At 39.9% G+C, this 18,789-nt stretch overlaps 1 long non-coding RNA gene across 1 annotated transcript; it reads right to left on the bottom strand.

The window, feature by feature from the left end:
* Positions 1 to 5,907: 5,907 nt before the first annotated feature.
* Positions 5,908 to 9,422, bottom strand: LOC110627750. The gene is made up of 2 exons (XR_002489915.2): positions 8,642 to 9,422; positions 5,908 to 6,272 (listed from the first exon to the last, which is right to left on the bottom strand). It is a non-coding gene; the product is annotated as an uncharacterized LOC110627750 (long non-coding RNA).
* Between the last annotated feature and the right edge of the window lie 9,367 nt (positions 9,423 to 18,789).

The following is an 18,789-nucleotide window of genomic DNA, read 5'->3' as shown; positions in this document are numbered from 1 at the left end:
ATGATTTCTGAAGGTTTTCTTGAGGTTTTGGGGAGAGTTGCATGATTAGGGTAAAAGAGAGGGTTTTTGATATTTTTGTGAGAAAAGCTTGTATATGTGTTATATGTTTTGTGTTGTTGGGGTTTTTAGGTAGGTTTTGACCCCTTTGAGCATATACTAGGTGTATGCATATTGAGGAGTTGAGGTGTTTGCGTTTGGGAAGTTTTGGTGCATTTTGGCGTGAGGCAGAGCAAGGTTCTGCCTTGCTGATGAACCCAGCTTCGGCCGCCGAAGAAGGGTTCGGCCACCGAATGTGCTAAGGAGGTGGCTTCGGTTGCCTAAGCTTGCCCCCGAGCCTTTGGACTTTCGACTCTGGAGGGGAGTTTCGGCCGCCGAAGGTGCCGCCGAAGGTTAGAGACTTCCGTCTCTGGAGTGCCTTTCAGCCCCCGAAACTTGCCCCCGAAAGGGTTCGGCTGCCGAAAGGTGAGATTCGGCCGCCGAAGGTGCTTGAGTTTCGGCTTTGGAGAAGAATTTCGGCCGCCGAGCCTGCCGCCGAAAGTGTTCTGTCCAGCCTTCCTTTGCATGCTTTGCATGGATGTTTGAATGAGTTTAAAGGGCTTCTTGGGGAGTTTAATAGAGTTGTACATAAGCTAGTTTGGTCCCTCATTTGAGTTTATCTGTGCCTACACAGACCAGAGGAACCAGAGAGAGCAGCAGTGAGTACTGCTCCAGCGGTTATAGAGCCTGCAGAGTCAGTCCAGATAGCCAGAGGTGAGTGGAACTAAACCTAAGTCTTGTAATTGAGAAATGAAATGTTTTTAGCATCTTTCATGTATCATGGTTATGCAGTAGGTTGATTGCATTAGAATCCAGGAATATGTTGCATTGCATCGTTATTTGTTGATGTGGGTGAATGCTGAATGATTCAATAGTCACTTAGATAAGTCCAGGAGCCTTTGACTACGCCCTGGCAGGTATAGAAGTCCAAGAGCCTTTGACTACGCCCTGGCAGGTATAGTAAAGTCCAGGAGCCTTTTGACTACGCCCTGGCAATGGTAAGTACAGGTGTTATATACACATATACATATATGAGACAGGAAATCCAGGTGCCTTTGACTATGCCCTGGTAGGAGATACTGGGACTATTTGGTGACAGGTTTACCCTTGATGTGGATTGTCTGTGTTATGCCATAAGATCATGTTTTAATGATATGTTTTAATGTTCTACTCACTGGGCTATAGAGCTCATCCCACTCCCTTAACCCCAGTCTTGCAGGTTCAGTGTAGAGTGTACAGGGGAAAGCCAGCAGAGTACAGAAAGAGAGAAGAGATTTGTAATAGCTTAGGGTGGACATGTAATATTAACGAGATGTAGTAGTTGTGTTTAAAGTTGTGCTTGACTTAGTTATTTTGTGTTGTAAATCTTTTGTTATGTACATGATCTGTAGATGTATATGTTTTACAGAGTATGTGAAAAACCAGGCTTAACTGGTATGAGTTAACCCATCTAGAGCAAGCTCTAGTCAGGGGTACAGAGTACAGGGTACAGAGTACAGAGTACAGAGTACAGAGTACAGAGTACAGAGATAGTGCATGCACAGGTTAAGCCTTGGTTCAGAAACGAGTTTTTTTTTATTCGCACAGAAAATATATGATCATGTATGAGATTTACAGGTACACAGAGAGTATAGCAGGCTTGCTACGGGTTCTGGCGGCCTTAAGCCGACTTGAATCCTAGCGCCGATGACGGTCCATTTTGGGGTCGTTACAGTAGTTATGGATGACAGCCTCGATGACAAGAGCATTATCGTGAGGCATTTGAATGCTGTGGGCATCCTCGGGAGAGAAGGAGATGGTCATAGGGGAATGCTCTACCACCTGCATGACTTCACTGCTGCTTCCCTCCCCATCTCGGCTTTTCTTCTTTCCCCTCCTGCTTATCCGACCTCCAGTTTCTCCAACAATCATGTTAATGGTTCCACTGGAACCATCATTCACCGATCCTGCTCCTAGCCTTCGAAGCCTTTCTGCTGTGGGGTTCTGCTGGGATCTCTCTCCTTCCGATTTTTTCACAAAGTTTCAGAGATGTCCCCTCTTTATCAGCCTTTCAATCTCACTGATCAGCTGGTAGCAGTCATTAGTGTCATGACCGTGAGTGCGGTGGTACTGGCAGTATTTGTCAGGATCCCTCCGGTTTGCTTCCGCCTTCATAGGCTTGGGCTATTGGAGGAACTCCTTATCTTGAACTGCCACGAGCACCTCGGCCCTGGAGGTGTTAAGGGGGGGTTATTACTTCTGGGTAGGGGTTGTCTTTGTTCTCTTCTGTCCCAGGGCTGTTTGTATGCCTCGGGCCCTTTATTGTGCCTTCTCTCAAATCTGTCCAACCTCCTTTCTTCTTAAGCCTTTCCCCTATCTGTAGCTTATTTAGCAAATCTGCTGGTTGTTAAGGCGTCATCTTGCCTTATATACTTCTCTGCTCTCTTCATCAGTTCTGCCAAGGAGGTGGGTGGTTTTCTGCTCAGTGAGCCAAAGAACTCATGGTCCCCTTCTGTATGGCCTCCACAGCCCGGCTTTCATCTAGCTCGGGTATCTGCAAAGCCTCCGTGTTGAAATGGGCCACATATTCCCTCAGGGACTCATTCCTCCTCTGTCTGACCGTCTCCAGATAACTAGTTTTTTTGTCGGCCGGTACTCCTGCCATGAACCAGTTGATGAAGATGCTGGCTAAGTCGCCAAAACTCTTGATACTCCCAGCCTCTAAACTATTAAACCAGGCTCTCGCTGGTCCCATGAGTGTAGTGGGGAATACCTTGCACATCAAGGCATCTGACAAGGTCTGCAGTTCCATGAACATCTTGTAGTTCAAGATGTGCTCCCTTAGGTTCCCTGTCCCATCATATGTCGCCATGGGGGGCATCATGAATTTTTTGGGAATGGTTTCTTGTTGGATCCTCCCCGAAAAAGGCAACGAGGTGGGTAGCAGAGTCTGACTATTGTCCTTTGCCCCCAGCTCGGTCAGGAGCTGCTTCTTCATCTTCTGCAGCTTCTGATCTACGTCTTCCTCCTCTTGTCTCGCCTCTTCCCCAGGCGATACCTTTCCCTCCATTCTTCACTCTCCATCCTCTTGGCTGTTTCCATGGAATAGCTTTCTACCTCATCATTGTCAATAAGTTCTCTCGCTCTCCTTCCATGGACTTTGGCCATTGGCTCCTCCTCTCTGTCGACTCCTCTGTTTCCTGCTTCAGCTTCATGGCTGCTTTGCTGAGGGGCTAGGTGGTTAAAGGTGGATTGAGGTTTAGCGGTGGGGATTCCTTCTACTATGGGAAACACATTCAATGGGGTATTGAGACCCCTTTGTTGCATTATTTGCCCTAGCCAGTGGACGGTGCTTTGCAGTTGAAGGGTTATGGTTTGGAGTTCTTGGTTGGAGATGGTATTTTGGGGTTTGTTCCCTACTGAGCTTAGAGAAGGTATGGGCAGCATTGGTGGTTGGCTGGTGGGAGTAGCAGGGCTGGAGAAAGAGAACTTTTGCCCTTCTTGGGCAGAGCTCAGGTCATTTGGAGTATTAACGGTGTGATTTTCATTGTGGTTTGCCATTGTGGATCTCAGTGGGTTTTGTAAGAAAGGAACTCTGGTGACGAAAAATGTCTCCTTCGTTTCCCACAGATGACGCCAATTGATGTTCTGAGATCTAGAGAATAGGGTTTACAGTGGTTGTGTAAGCTTAGACGGAGAGGAAGGTGTTCCTCCCATTTTATTATTTTTCCCTTTATCTGCTAGCGATGCCTAATGGCCCTCGCTACAGTGCCACCTGTCTCTGTTGAACAGGTCTGTACGTACGAATGGCGTCAGACGTCCTCTCCACGCGAGGCGGCCATTTAATTCTCTCCGGTGCGCATGCAGGCAGAGCTGCGAGGTGACTGGGCCTCCTGTCCTTCCTCATGTCATGTCAGTGGACTGAGCTCGTGGTTGGTGTACTTGGACTTGTGAGTAACCCAGTCTGCTCTCTGGGACTATGTATGGGCCAAAAAAGTTGGACCGGCCCGACAAGGAAGCTTCCTGGGTTTTGGGCTGGGGCAGCCTTCGCAGGTCTGGCCTCCTACCTGGACACGCAAAGTCCGGCGGTCATCAGAACAAAAGAACTGCAAGCTAATATGGTGATTAAAGCTTTGGATTCCTCTGCCCTCAATGCAACTTCTGCTTCTTCTTCATCACGTTTTCGAAGTGGGAATCAAAATCAAAATTTGGGAAACAATAATCAACAAGGGCCATGTGGACCTTTTCAAATATACGGATTTCGTAACCACACGACAGTTAATTTCGCAAAGCCAACTATGGTCCGCATCCAGCCTTTCCACAAGCTAATTATGTCTTTACATGGTAGCCCGCCTCTCCATGTGGCATGCAATCTTGGTCCTCTAATACGGCTGCCAACTACAACCATATTACTCCTTATGTTCAAGGCTATAACGGGAATGGCAATCTTCATGCAGGTATTGGTTAGGGGATGCCCATCACTCATACTGGTAAAGCCTTGCTGCCTTGCTTGAATGGTTCTTTGCATCTTAATAATGTCTCGTGTGTTCCAAAAATCATTAAAAATCAGCTTTCAGTTCACAAATTCATATCTGATAATTCTTATTTTTTTATTTATATCTGATAATTCTTATTTATTTTAAATTTTAGCCGTGCCATTTTCTTATCTACTGATGCAAGGACCCAGTGAAAGCGGTGTATACATGATAGGTCCTCTCCAGAAAGCATTGGTAGTTAAAATGGCATCACTTGATGACTAGCATGCAACCACTAGGTCATCCGAATTTCAAAAAGTTGCAAGATTTAGTTAATAATAAAAATATTTTTAGTTCAAATTCTTTAAATCTGTGTAGTAGTTGTTTGTTAGGAAAATTGTCTCGAATTCCTATAGTTGCAGTAGAACATAAAAGTGTCTCGACACATCGCTATTTTGTGTTATTTGTTGATATTTTTCAGGATATACTTGGATTTAATTTTTGAAAAACATGACGTTTAACTTCAGTTCAGACAAATGATAGCAACAACTTTTGGTAAAAATTCAATTTTTCCATTCAAATTGGAGTAAATAGCATAGATTACATAAACCACTAGTATTCATTATCGAATTGCGTTCAATTTTTCCATTCAAATTGGGGTGAATAGCAGAGATTACATAAAAACCACTTGGTATTCGATAACCACTTTGTATTCATTATCGAATTGCTTGCCCATATACCCAAGAGTATAATGGATCAACTAAGTGAAAAATTAGACATTTGGTGGATACCACCTTAACAATTTTGGCACATGGGTCATTACCATTAAAATTTTGAAATTTTGCACTTGAACAAAGCGCAAGTAATGCATTACTAAAAACAACTCCAAAATTTTTCTTTTTTGTTTTCAAACTTTTGAATGTGCAATTTTTCCTTGGCTTAGACCGTACAGTGCTCATAAATTCTCTTTTCGAATCATTTCCTGTGTCAATTTGGGACTAAGTCCTAATCATGTTGCTTACAAGTGTTTTGATAAGCAATGGTAGGATATATTTGGCATGACATGTAAAATTTCAGGAGCAAATTTTTTTCCTATGTTGTGCCTACACCTAGCTCATCAAGTGCTACTCCAAACGCAACATGCTTGTCTCCGTGTATGACTCCTAACCCTACTACACCTCCATCTCCTCCCTCACCCTTATCATCATCCTTATCCTCACTCAACCAACCCAATCTTCTTCCCCTTTTATCCTCAGTCGTCCCTCTCCACCCACCTCTAACTCAAACATGTCATAACTACTCAGTGTCAATCTCATTGCAGATCTTTCCACCTACAACACCACAGCTCAACCCAACCCACCCCTCTGAACTCATCCTATGAACCTTCACCCCACTATCCTTTCTCACCAAGCCAATCTAGCTCAAACAAAACAGAATTATTTTCGTATTAAACCTAAAACAATTACATAAGCAAAGATTGTTCAAGAATCACACTCTTCTATGTAGGAAGAGTTAAATGCGGTCCTAAATCACACATGGATTCTTGTTCTCCATCCTCCAAACAAAAACATAATCGGCAACAAATGGCTTTTTCGAATCAAGCGCAAATCAAATAGATTTGTGGATCACAAGCTTATATGGTAGCCAAGGAACATGTCCAACAATCCAGCATTGACTATCAGGAAAGTTTCTCACCAATAGTAAAATTCACTATGGTGTGCACAATGCTCTCTATTGCTACCATGCATCAATGGCCCATTTACCAAATCGACATCTTAAACACTACAAAAAAAAAAACAATTGTGAATTAGCAGTCAAATTTTGTCACTAATTGAGGAAAAATGGTCACTATTTTTAAAATAGCAACTAAATGAAGAAGTCGGTTTTTGACCGGTCACTAAAAAAATAAAAACCAATAACCAATTGCCGTTTGACCGCCAAATTAGCAACCAATGTGAACAACCAATATGCAACAAAAATGTAGTCGTTAATTGAGTGTCAAAACAAATTTGTCATTATAAATTTTAGTCACTAAATTAGTCGCAAAATAGTTGTTAAGAATTGGTAGCTAAATAATCATCAAATAGTCACCATTGATAGTTAAATTGAAGCAGATAATAATTAATTAGATCGCTTTTTACATTTTATCATTTGTTGATGGCTGCTTTGAAAATAAATTTATCCCTATTTCTTTTTATAATATATTTATAATCCTATTGCAATAACAATATATATACATGCACTTCAATTTATAATTTTAGAATCTAAAATACCAAAAGCACCAATGTAGTCTAATACTAAAAGCACAAATACTAAAAATACATAATAAACCCAATATAATATGAATAAATTCAAGTATTTAAAACAAAAACATCAAATTGTACAGTGACACTGAAGTTCAAGTATTTAAAAAGTGTTTGTATAGTGAAACCTATGTTTAAGTCATAAACATCAAATTGTACAAATTTCAGCTACAAAAACTACATTAAAAAAATTAAAGTTCTAAACTAAAATGGAAAAAGAAATGTGAATCATGTCTTCAGCTCAATAAGAAACAGTAAGATAAGTCACATACACGAAGTACCAATGACAATAAAAAAAGCAAATAGTGTGATAACCTTCCATTGTCCATTTGATTTCTTTATAATTTAGAAATATCCATTTTCTTAGAAACAACAAAAGAAAAAGATTCAAGGAGATATCCTATGGAAAATTTAGGAGCACAAATAAAGACATATTTCAGTGAAGTGGAAAAGGAAAATAGATACAATTGAGAGAAATATATATTTGTTTCCATATGGAGTAAGAGTAATATTGCATATTCCTACCAAAAATAATTAATTATAAATATATTGACTCATTTGTTATGGTGATAACACAGCCAACATGTAATCTTTCTCAATTTCAATCCCTAAGACCACCATCCTGCTTTGCCAAAGAATCAGCAACAAAATAGAGTAATTTAATAACTCAAAGTAATTATAACATTCTTTGTGAACCTATATCCTGAATATGAAAATGTAAATATGTCAATTAAGTGCTAATTTTCCCTCAATTAGTAGAAAGATGTGCTGCAATTAGTAAGATTAAAAAATTATAATCAAATAAGAAATAGCAACTTCTTTATGCTCAATGGCATCATGCCGCTTCCATACATGAGCTGCTGTGATATGTTTCAACTAAGATGCTAGTGCACATTGGCTCTACAAGCAAACCATTTACCTATTCTCAAGAATTTGAATAGAATAAGTTAATACAATTCATTTTATTTGGTCCAAGTAAAATTTTAAAAGAAAATTCCAAGGCGAAAGTTGACAAACGTGAAAGATACAGTCTTAATTGTTGTGCTCCGCTTTCTAACCATCAACAGTGAGTTATAAATAGAGAATGAAACATAAAGAATAACATAAATTTCCTTCCTAAATTTTCAAAAGAAACAAGTAATTAGATGAACATTGTAGTTTCTACCTCAAATCCAAAACTGAAACTAAACCTAGAAAAATGAACATGAAAAAGTTGCACCAAGCATGCTCTAATGAATTAATTATCAATAATCTTAAAGAGTTTAAATTATGATATTGGTTCCTTGTATTTGACTAGAAAATAAATTAAATACAGTTATTAGAACACGTTGATGTCTCACTTACTCACAACAATTTCTCAATCACATATATTATAACCATATGATACATGTATCCATGAATCAATTATTTCATTGTAACAGCAAAACTTTAAACCAAAATCACTTGGCAAGTTTAACATTTAAGCTCCTCTACTGTTGGAAATAAGAACGTAAAGGTGAGCTCAAAATCTCAAGCCAATAATAAACGGACGTTCTCTTTAATCTATCACCATATATCACCATAGCACAGGAATGACATTAAGGTAATAATCATCAAGCTTCCTTAACAACAAAGGCATTGTAGCAAGTTTAAGCAATAATAGTAAATCATACACATCCAACAAAAATAGAAGGGGATAAAATAATAATAATGCACAGATCAACAAGGATAACAGATTAAAAAAAATCTATCTAACAACTACAGATTCATAGTCAATATATCTTAAAATCAGAAACATTCAAGGAAATATTTCCATCCATTCACAAAACAAAAAATGAAAAGAAATTAACAAAACAAATAAAACAATACCCAATGAACTCTGTCCTTGCTTGAGCGTGAAGTTTCTGTCCAGTTTCGGTGCTTTGGCGCAATGTGCGTCTGTGGTGTGACAGGGTCCGAGAGTTGCCGTGACGAGGAAGTCGAGCTGCTATGTTGATGAAGACGGCACCTGTATCTCGTGAGGCACTTTTGGTCATTTCGATCGAGAGATGGGGAGGCGCGGACGTCGTCAGATTCACCTCTGTTGAGACCACTGGAACTTGAAATTGAAAAGAAAAGGAGATACTGAAATGGGTTTTTCGCGAGAGGGAATCGAGGAGAGATGGAGAAAAAGCAGCTTGTGAATGCCGAGGGATGAGCCGGTGTGAGTTACCGTGGGTCCGCGGAAGGATGCAAATGGATACTGGTGTTTAGGGAAAATGGGTCTGTCAATGGAGAGGAGAGATTGAGATAAAGGGAGCTGATGGAGAGGGAAATGGGTTTTCTGGTTTTGATTGGAAGGAAGCCGAAGTCTGTAAGAGGAGGATGATGTCCATGAAGGCGTTGAGTACTGGTAAGGGCGGTGCTGGTGGCCTTTAGCTCACTGGTGTGGCTTCGAAGGGCTGAGGAAGATGAAGACATGGAAGGTGATGACAGGGGCGATGGAGAGCGGAGGAGGAGGAGGAGAGTGTCGAGTTGCGGGTGATGGTGAGAGGTTCTATTTTGGTTCAGTTTTGATGGTTGAGGAAGATGTAGGGGCCGATATGGTGAGAAGTGGATGATCTGAAGGGTACAAATAGAATTTCAAAACCCTGAATCAAATGGCTCAGAATTAAAGAAGAAAAAGAAAGGGTCGAAATTTAGATGTACATTCTAACTTTAACTAATTTTAATTCAAGTTTATGAAAAAAAAATTAATTCAAGAGTTAAAAATTAAAATTATTAAAATTATTAAAATAAATCAAAGCTTAGAAATTGAAGTGCTAAAGATAAAATTAAAAATTAAAAGTTAATTTTTTTAGGAAAAATTACTTTTTAATCCCTGAGGTTTAACGTAATTAACACTTCTGTCTCTCTATTTTGGCGATCCAACACTTAAGTCTCTCATTTTCTCTTTTAAATTCGTAATCCTTCCATCCAAAATAGCTGTTTGGGATACGTGAATTGACAAAATTGACCCTCACTAAAAATCCCGCTATTTCAAAATTATGAAACCCAAACCCAATGTCTCTCCACTGTAGATTCTTCTTATTATTCTTCTTCTTTTTCTTCTTCACCATAACTCATACCCTTTCTGCAACTCTCAAATAATGCTTCAGGGAGAGAAAGATGGAAAAGAGAAAAAAAAAATCAATAATGTCAAAAGGAAATAGAGAAAATATGAGGGAGAACAGAGATGAAAAAAAAGAAAAAGAAAATTAACAATGTCAAAAAAAACAGAGAAAATATAAATGAGAAAAAAGATGAAAAAGAGAAAAAAGAAAGAAAAATCAACAATATCAAAAAGAAATAGAGAAAATATGAGGGAGAAGAAAGATGAAAAAGAGAGAGAAGAAAAAAAAAGAGGAGAATTAATAATGGATAAAAAAAAATGGAGAAGATATTATTGAGAAAAAGAACAGGGATTTCACGTTGAGAAGAGGATATTTTTAGAAAAAAGTATTACCTCTCACCTTTGAATCCTTGACTATGAATTTGGACGGAAGAGAAAATGAGGGACTTAAGTGTTGGGTCGCCAAAATAGAGGGACAGAAGTATTAATTATGTTAAATCTCAGGGACTAAAAAATAATTTTCCCATTTTTTTTATCTTTTTCAGTTTTCTCTTTTTGTTTTTTTTTTCTTTTTCTGTTTTAATTGAAATTAAAATGCTAACAAAACAAACCATTAAAATTAAAAGTGTATCAAATTTAAACTTAATTGAAATTGAAATGCCAACAAAAGAAACCATGAAAATTAAAAGTGTATAAAATTTAAACTTGATTGAAATTTAATGAAAATTAATATTTTGCACGAAAATTTAGCTAACTAAAATTGATTTGAATTTAATTTTAAAATCACAAATTTTATTTTTTTATTTTTAAATTTTTAATTTTTATTAAATTACCAAATAAAATATAGTTTTTATAGTCGCTAATCAGTCACAGCATAATCGTTGGTTAGTCGCTAAATGGTCACTAATTAAATATTTAGCGAGTACAAATTAGTCCAGATTAATCACTAGAATAGTAGCAGATTAGTCGCTCAATTTGTCCCCATACTCCTCCCATGAAGACGTAACAAATTGTTCGCTAAATTAGTTGCCAACATTTCGCAGTATCTATTTTCATCATACTTAACGACAATTTAGAATTTAATCGCTATTTAGCAATAAAAAAATTGGTTGCTAAGCAATTTTTTAGATATAAATCTTCTTCTATTCATATTGTTGTAAAATGATTACTGATTGATCGCTATTTAGCGACTAAATTTATTTAGTCGTCAAAATTGATCATTATTTTACTTTTTTTTAATAAAATACCTTTTTACATGGTCATTTGTCAAATGATATATAAATAGAGCAATCGTTGGGATTTGCTCACTCTCAATGTCGGCAAATTGCAACATTCACTATAGGGCTAAAACAAGCATCGAAAGTTTGGTTCACACGAATCTCCCACTTTCTTCACAAACTCGGGTTTTCTTCATCCAAAGATGATTCTCTCTATTTTATTTATCTGTTGGAGACTTAAAATTTTATATTTTAATATAGGTTGATGATATACTTGTAACGACCCCAAAATGGACCGTCACCGGCGCTAGGATTCAGATCGGCTTAAGGCTGCCAGAACCCGTAGCAAGCCTGCTAAACTCTCTAAGTACCTGTAAAATCTCATACATGGTCATACATTTTCTGTGAAAATAAAACTTTTCTCTGGACCAAGACTTAACCTGTGCATGCACTATCTCTGTACTCTGTACCCCTGACTAGAGCTTGCTCTAGATGGGTTAATTCATACCTGTTAAGCCTGGTTTTTCACATACTCTGTAAAACAGTTATATAAACAGACCATGTAAATAAAAGATTTACAACACAAACATAACTAAGTCAAGCACAATTCTAACTTTATACACAACTGTTACATCTCTTTAATATTACATGTCCACAATATTCTCTTACAACACTCTTCTCTCTTCCTGTACTCTGCTGGACTTCCCCTGTACACTGTATACTGTATACTGAACCTGCAAGACTGGGGTTAAGGGAGTGGAATGAGCTCTATAGCCCAATGAGTAGAACAGTAAAACAAGTCATTAAAACATGATCTTATGGAATGCATCATATCACAGACAATTCACATCAAGGGTAAATCTGTCACCACATAGTCCCAGTACCTGTGCCGTGCCAGGCCGTAGATGGGGTCCTGGTCTTCCTGTACTGTATATGTATACGTGTATATAACACCTGTACTTACCATTTGCCAAGGCGTAGACTGGGCACCTAGTCTTTACTATACCTGCCAAGGCGTAGACTGGGCACCTGGACTTTCCTATACCTGCCAGGCCGTAGACTGGGGTCCTGGACTTCCTGTCTGGAACTATTGGATCATTCAGCATTCACCCACATCAACAAATAAGTATGCAATGCACCATCTTTGTGGAGTCTAATGCAATCAACCTATTGCATATCATAGTGCATGAAATATGCTAAAAGCATTCAATGTCTCAATTAAAACGAGTATTAAGTTTAGTTCCACTCACCTCTGGCTATCTGGACTGACTCTGCAGGCTCTGTAAACGCTGGAGCAGTACTCACTGCTGCTCTCTCTGGTTCCTCTGGTCTGTGCCTACACAGATGGACTCAAATGAGGGACCAAACTAGCTTATGAACAACTCTATTAAACTCCCCAAGAATCCCCTTACACTCACTCAAACATCCATGCAAAGCATGCAAAGGAAAGCTGGACAGGATACTTTCGGCAGCAGGTTCGGCGGCCGAAAGTCCTCTCCAGAGCCGAAACTCAAGCATCTTCGGCGGCCGAATCTCTACTTTCGGCAGCCGAACCCTTTCGGGGGCAAGTTTCGGGGGCTGAAAGGCACTCCAGAGACAAAAGTCTCTACCCTTCGGCGGCCGAAACTCCCCTCCAGAGCCGAAAGTCCAAATGCTCGGGGGCAAGCTTGGGCAGTCGAAGCCACCTCCTCATGGGTTCGACGGTCGAATGTTCCTTCGGCTGCCGAACCTGAGTTCATCAGCAAGGCAGAAACTTGCTCTGCCTCTCGCCAAAATGCACCAATCTTCCTCCAACTCAAACACCTCAACTCCTCAACAGGCATACACCCAAGTATATGCTCAAAGGGGTCAGAAACTACCTTAAAACCCCAATAACACAAAACATATAACACATAGACAAGCTTTGCTCACAAAAATATCAAAAAAAACCTCTCTTTTACCCTAATCATGCAACTCTCCCCAAAACCTCAAAAACTCCATAAATCATGAAAACAAACTCAGGATCTTCACTTACCTCTTGAAACCAAGAAGATGAACGATCCTAATGTGGAGTTTTGGAGCAACTCTCCTTCAAACTCTCCAAACTTCATAACTTTGTGTTTTTAGCTCAAAACCTTCAAAAAAGCATCAAAATCAATCAAATCTTTGCAAGATTTAATGAAAACATGAAGCAAACTTAAGGAAGACAGAGTCTCACCTTAGAAAGTGAAAGAAAGAGGCAATCCTTATCCTTTCAACCGACTGAGGGCCTTTTATAGGTGGCTGGCCAGACCACCTTCGACGGCCTATCGTGAAACCGAAAGCCATGTAAGTTCGGCGGCCGAATGTCACCTTCGGCGGCCGAACCTGGCTTTTCTGCCTTGGTTCTTTTCTTTCAAACACTCTTTTCATTTAACTTTCAACTAAAACCTACTACATTACATAGAAAAACATAAATCTTACCCTTCTAGAGACTTTCGACATCCTGGATTCCACCAGACGATAGGAATTCCGATGCCGGACTCTAGCCGGGTACTACATTCTCCCCCCCTTAAGAACATTCGTCCTCGAATGTTCCTCAAATAAACAAAAAACTACATAAAAAGGAGGAAAACTAACCTCAAAACAGATATGGATACTGCTGGAGCATAGACTCCCGCGTCTCCCAGGTGCACTCTTCTAGATTATAGTGGTTCTACAGGACTTTCACCATTGGAATTTCCTTGTTCCTTAGCTGCCTAATCTGCGTGTCCAGAATCCGTACTGGCTGCTCTACATAGGTGAGATCTCTAAGAATCTCCACATCAGGCTCACTCAGAACCTGACTCGGATCTGACACAAACTGTCGTAGCATAGAAACATGAAATAACGAGTGAATTCTCTCCATAGAAGTAGGTAAATCCAGCTTATACGACACATTTCCGATCCTCTGCAAATCAATGTACCGTGGAGCTAACTTACCTTTCTTTCCAAAACGAACCACTCCTTTCATTGGAGACACTTTCAGCAATACCATATTACCCTCCTGAAACTCTATCTGCTTTCTGCGAACGTCCGCATAGCTTTTCTGTCTACTCTGAGCTGTTCTGATCCTCTCTCTGATCATAGGCACTGTTCTATTGGTAATCTCTACTAATTCTGGCCCTGCAAGAGCTTTCTCTCCTACCTCTTCCCAGCAAACAGGTGATCTGCACTTCCTCCCATACAACGCTTCATAAGGAGCCATCCCGATGCTAGCATGATGACTGTTATTGTAGGCAAACTCCACCAGAGGTAGATGTTGCCTCCAAGAACCGCCAAAGTCTAACACACACGTTCTGAGCATATCCTCAATGGTTTGGATGGTCCTCTCTGACTGTCCATCAGTCTGCGGATGGAAAGCAGTGCTAAAATCCAACCTCGTGCCCATCGCACTTTGCAGACTCCGCCAAAATCTGGAGGTGAACTGAGGTCCTCTGTCTGAAACTATAGACACTGGAACTCTATGTAATCTCACTATCTCATCCAGATATACCTGTGCCAACTTATCCACAGAATTGTTACTCCTAACTGGAATGAAATGAGCAGATTTCGTGAGTCTGTCCACAATCACCCATATGGAGTCTATCCTGTTGGACGCTGCCGGTAAGCCCACTACAAAGTCCATAGCTATGTTCTCCCATTTCCACTCTGGAATCGGCAGTGGGTTAAGCATTCCAGCCGGCTTCTGATGTTCCAGTTTCACTCTCTGACAAACCTCACAGGCTGTCACGAACTGCGCCACATCTTTCTTCATGGCTGGCCACCAATATACCCTCTTTAGATCCTGATTGATCAAGCATAAATTAGCCACATTTTTATTATCTTTTTTATTGCTTATTTACACATTTTTTAGCTTAATTTATGGTTTTTATCTTGTTTTTACAGAAAAGGAAGAAATTGGAGAATTGGAGAAAAAGTGCAGAAAGTTGACAGAAAAGTGATCGGGTCAGTGATTTGCCCAGTGATTTGCCCACTGCTTGCCCAAATCAGGCTGAAGCAGAAACCTGAAGGCAACAGGCAGTAGTGATATGGCAAGTGATTTGCCCAAGAAACGCGAGGATCACTGGCCAAATCACTCGCAGAGACATAGAGGACTGACTCACAGAGAAGCGATCTGGTCAGCGATTTGCCCAATCACTTGAAGAAACTGGTCAAATCGCAGGGCAAATCACTTCGACAGCAGAAAATACAGCAGAGCGGGAAATTGTTCAGGAAACCGAATTTCAAGTTTTCAGAAGTCCAAATCCAACTCAATCACTACCAAAACAATTCCAAGAGCCACGAAAGAGTTTCTCACCTAAGGAATTCCAGTTGCAATTAAATTCAACATCAAAAGAGGAGTCACAAGCCAAATTAAAAAGGGGTTTCAAAACCCTAGAAGGATGGAACTCTTCAACTATAAAAGGGCAACCTCCAAACCAGCAAAGGCATCTTCTGATCAGCAACTCAACTCGCCAGAAACTCTCCAGCATCTTCCTTTTTCTTTTCTTTTCATCTTTTTGTGTATTTAGTCCACCATGAGTGGCTAAACTCCTTCTTTTCTAGTTGAAGTGGGTGAATTTCAGATTTTGTGATGAATTGGGAGATTTAAATCTCCATTGTTAAACTTCTATTTAATTTCAATATTTATGCAATTTGAGCTTTCCATAAATATTACTTTGCTTTTAGAATCAATAAGGGCCCATTGCTTTTAAATTGCTTAAGTAATATTGTTTGAATGATTTAGGTCCGTAATTGCTTAGGTTGTTCAAATACACATTTAATCAAATTGCATAATCTAAACTTGACCACGCGGTTGGCAAGGATAGAATTGGGTTTCTCTAAGTCTTAATGCAGTCAACAGTTGTTCGATGCTACAATGCCCCAAGGACGTTCCTTGGCAACTTGTTGATTAGTGTTTGATTAGCGAACGTTTCCTAATCAAACTAGAACTAAGGAGGAATTTGGATTGTGAGAAGCGTCTTCCACATCCAAAACTAATTTATTGGAATAAATAGGAGAGTTAAAGAATCAATGATCAATTCTAAACAATCTGGAATAGATCCATACTTCAACTAGAAGCTTCTCTCTTATTGATTTACTCATCTTTACATTATTGCTTTCTTTTGCTATTTAGTTTTAACTCATCAAATCAAACCCCCCTCTTTTAATTACTTGTTATTTACTTGACCTAGTCATTATTAGGAAAATCATTGGTGTCAATTCCCTGTGGTTCGACCCTATTGCCACTATCTACAAGTTTATTGTTGATTGTTTAATAGGTTTATTTTTGACGGCTTCGACAACCGCCTATCAAAAATTGGCGCCGTTGCCGGGGATTTGATTTAAACTAACGTATTTTCCTTTTATGATCAGGGCTGCTCTTCTTTACGATCCTGAAATTGAACGCACTGCCAAGACCTTACAAGCATGGCTACGGTAAGTATGTCTTTTCTCTCTTCTCAAATTTCTGAACTAACCTCTATTGTGAGAAATTATAGTCAAGCTCGACAAGTTCAACAACTTCAACAAGCACATGCATTTGAAGGATTCTATGGACAGCCAAGACATAATCCCTACCTTGACACATATAATTCAGGTTGGGGAGACAATATGAGCTATGGCTATACAAGGACAGATCATGACTACCAAAGAGATCTGCAATACAATCCATGTTGGGGGGACAATCCGAATTATGGCTATGCAAGGGCTGACTACTACCAACACTATCAAGCCCAAGCAATACCTCAAAACTCCCATAAGGAACTTGAAGAGATGGTGAGAAAATTGGAAATTTCTGGGAAAATTCTCCAACAGCAAGTGGATCAAGCGGTCAACTCAATGAACGCGCACATATTAAGAAGGGAGGAAGAGCTTCAAGATCTATGGGACGATGACGAAGAAACAGACCAAGCTGCTGAATCTGCGGCACAAATCACCACTGTAGAACCTGCTGCTGTCCAAAAATCAGCACCAACCGAAGCTCCTGCTGCAAAAACAGCACCTGCTGTCCAAAAATCAGCCACCTCAGAAATTGCCCCAACTGAACCAGAAGTTGCTGCACTTGCTGAAACTGCCAAAATTACACCAGAAATTACAGAATTTGCTGCTGTCCAAGTTGCTGAAAATAGAGACAGCAACTGCTGTCAAACTGCCACAACCACTGCTGCCCATAAATCAGCACCAGCCGAAGTACCTGTTACATCCCCTGCTGCTGTCCATAAACCAGCAACTGCCGGAAGTGCCCCAACTGAACCAAAATCTGCTGAAATTTCTGAAACAAACCAGCCCCCTGGAGAATCCAGCACAACTAGATTGCTAGCACAGGTAAGTTGTTGTCTACCCTCCCAAACTGAGATAAATCCAAGGCAAAATACTAGTGCCATCACATTGAGGAGTGGAAAGGAGTTGCAAGACAATAGGGCTGAAAAATTGCAAAAACAGACCATGGAAGAAATTCTGCCAGAAAGTGATCAGGGCAGTGATTTGCCCAGTTTACTCGTAGGAACTGACCCGATCGCTGGGCAAACTAAGCTGTCCAGCAGTGGTTTGCCCAATTCTCCAGAGAAGGCAGAAAGTGATTTGCCCAAATCAACAGACCAGGCAGAATCAAGTCAAAGGCAGAAACAGCAACCTATGGAGAAATTCAAGGTACCTCCTCCCTTCCCAAAGAGATTTGCAAGGTCCCAAAAGGAGAAAGAGGAAAAAGAGATATTGGAGACACTTCGCAAGGTAGAAATCAACATACCTCTACTTGATGCTATCAAACAAATACCAAGGTATGCTAAATTTCTCAAAGAGCTATGCACCAATAGGAGGAAACTTGCTAAACATGAAAAGGTAAGTGTGGGGGAGTGTGTTTCAGCTGTCATCCAAAGAAAACTACCAGTCAAATGCAAAGATAGAGGAATGTTTGCGGTTTCATGCAAAATAGGCAATGTGGGAATAAAGAAGGCCATGTGTGACCTTGGAGCTTCAATAAATGTCATGCCTCTTTCTATTTTTAACTTGTTGAATGCAGGTACACTCAAGGGCACCAGCATTATGATCCAATTGGCTGATCGATCCATTGTCTACCCCAAAGGAGTGCTTGAAGATGTGTTGGTGCAAGTGGACCAACTAGTCTTCCCAGCTGATTTTTATGTGATTGACATGGAGGAGGACAAGGGCAACATCACCTCTGATATCTTACTTGGGAGACCATTCTTGAGCACAGCAAGAACAAAAATTGATGTGCATGATGGCACATTGACCATGGAGTTTGAAGGGGAAATTATAAAATTTAATGTTTATGATGCCATGAAATTCCCCAATGATGTTTCTCCTGTTTATGGCCTTGATATAATTGATGATTTAAGTCAAGAAATTTTTGATTTTGATCAAGAAAACTTACTCTATGAAGGTCTTTGCAGGAGAGAAGAAGTGGACAGCAACATCACTGAAACAAAGAAAACAACAGACTGCTGTAACTTGCTGGAAGTGAGTGATTTGCCCAGTGATTTGCCCAGAATACCAGAAAATCTGCTCAAATCACAGCTCAAATCAGACAGTAAGCAGACAAAAAACCAGCAGACAGAGAATGCACCAGATCTGAAACCCTTGCCTAGCCACCTCAAATATGCCTACTTGGGAGCTGGAAATACACTTCCAGTAATTATTTCCAACCAGCTCAGCCAAGAAGAAGAGGAAAAACTCCTTGATGTGTTGAGGAAGCACAAGAAAGCAATTGG

This window comes from Manihot esculenta, chromosome 12 (assembly GCF_001659605.2).
Source record: "Manihot esculenta cultivar AM560-2 chromosome 12, M.esculenta_v8, whole genome shotgun sequence".
NCBI classification, from domain to species: domain Eukaryota; kingdom Viridiplantae; phylum Streptophyta; class Magnoliopsida; order Malpighiales; family Euphorbiaceae; genus Manihot; species Manihot esculenta.
The sequence above is the reverse complement of the archived record's forward strand: the minus strand, read 5'-3'. Positions and strand labels throughout refer to the sequence as shown.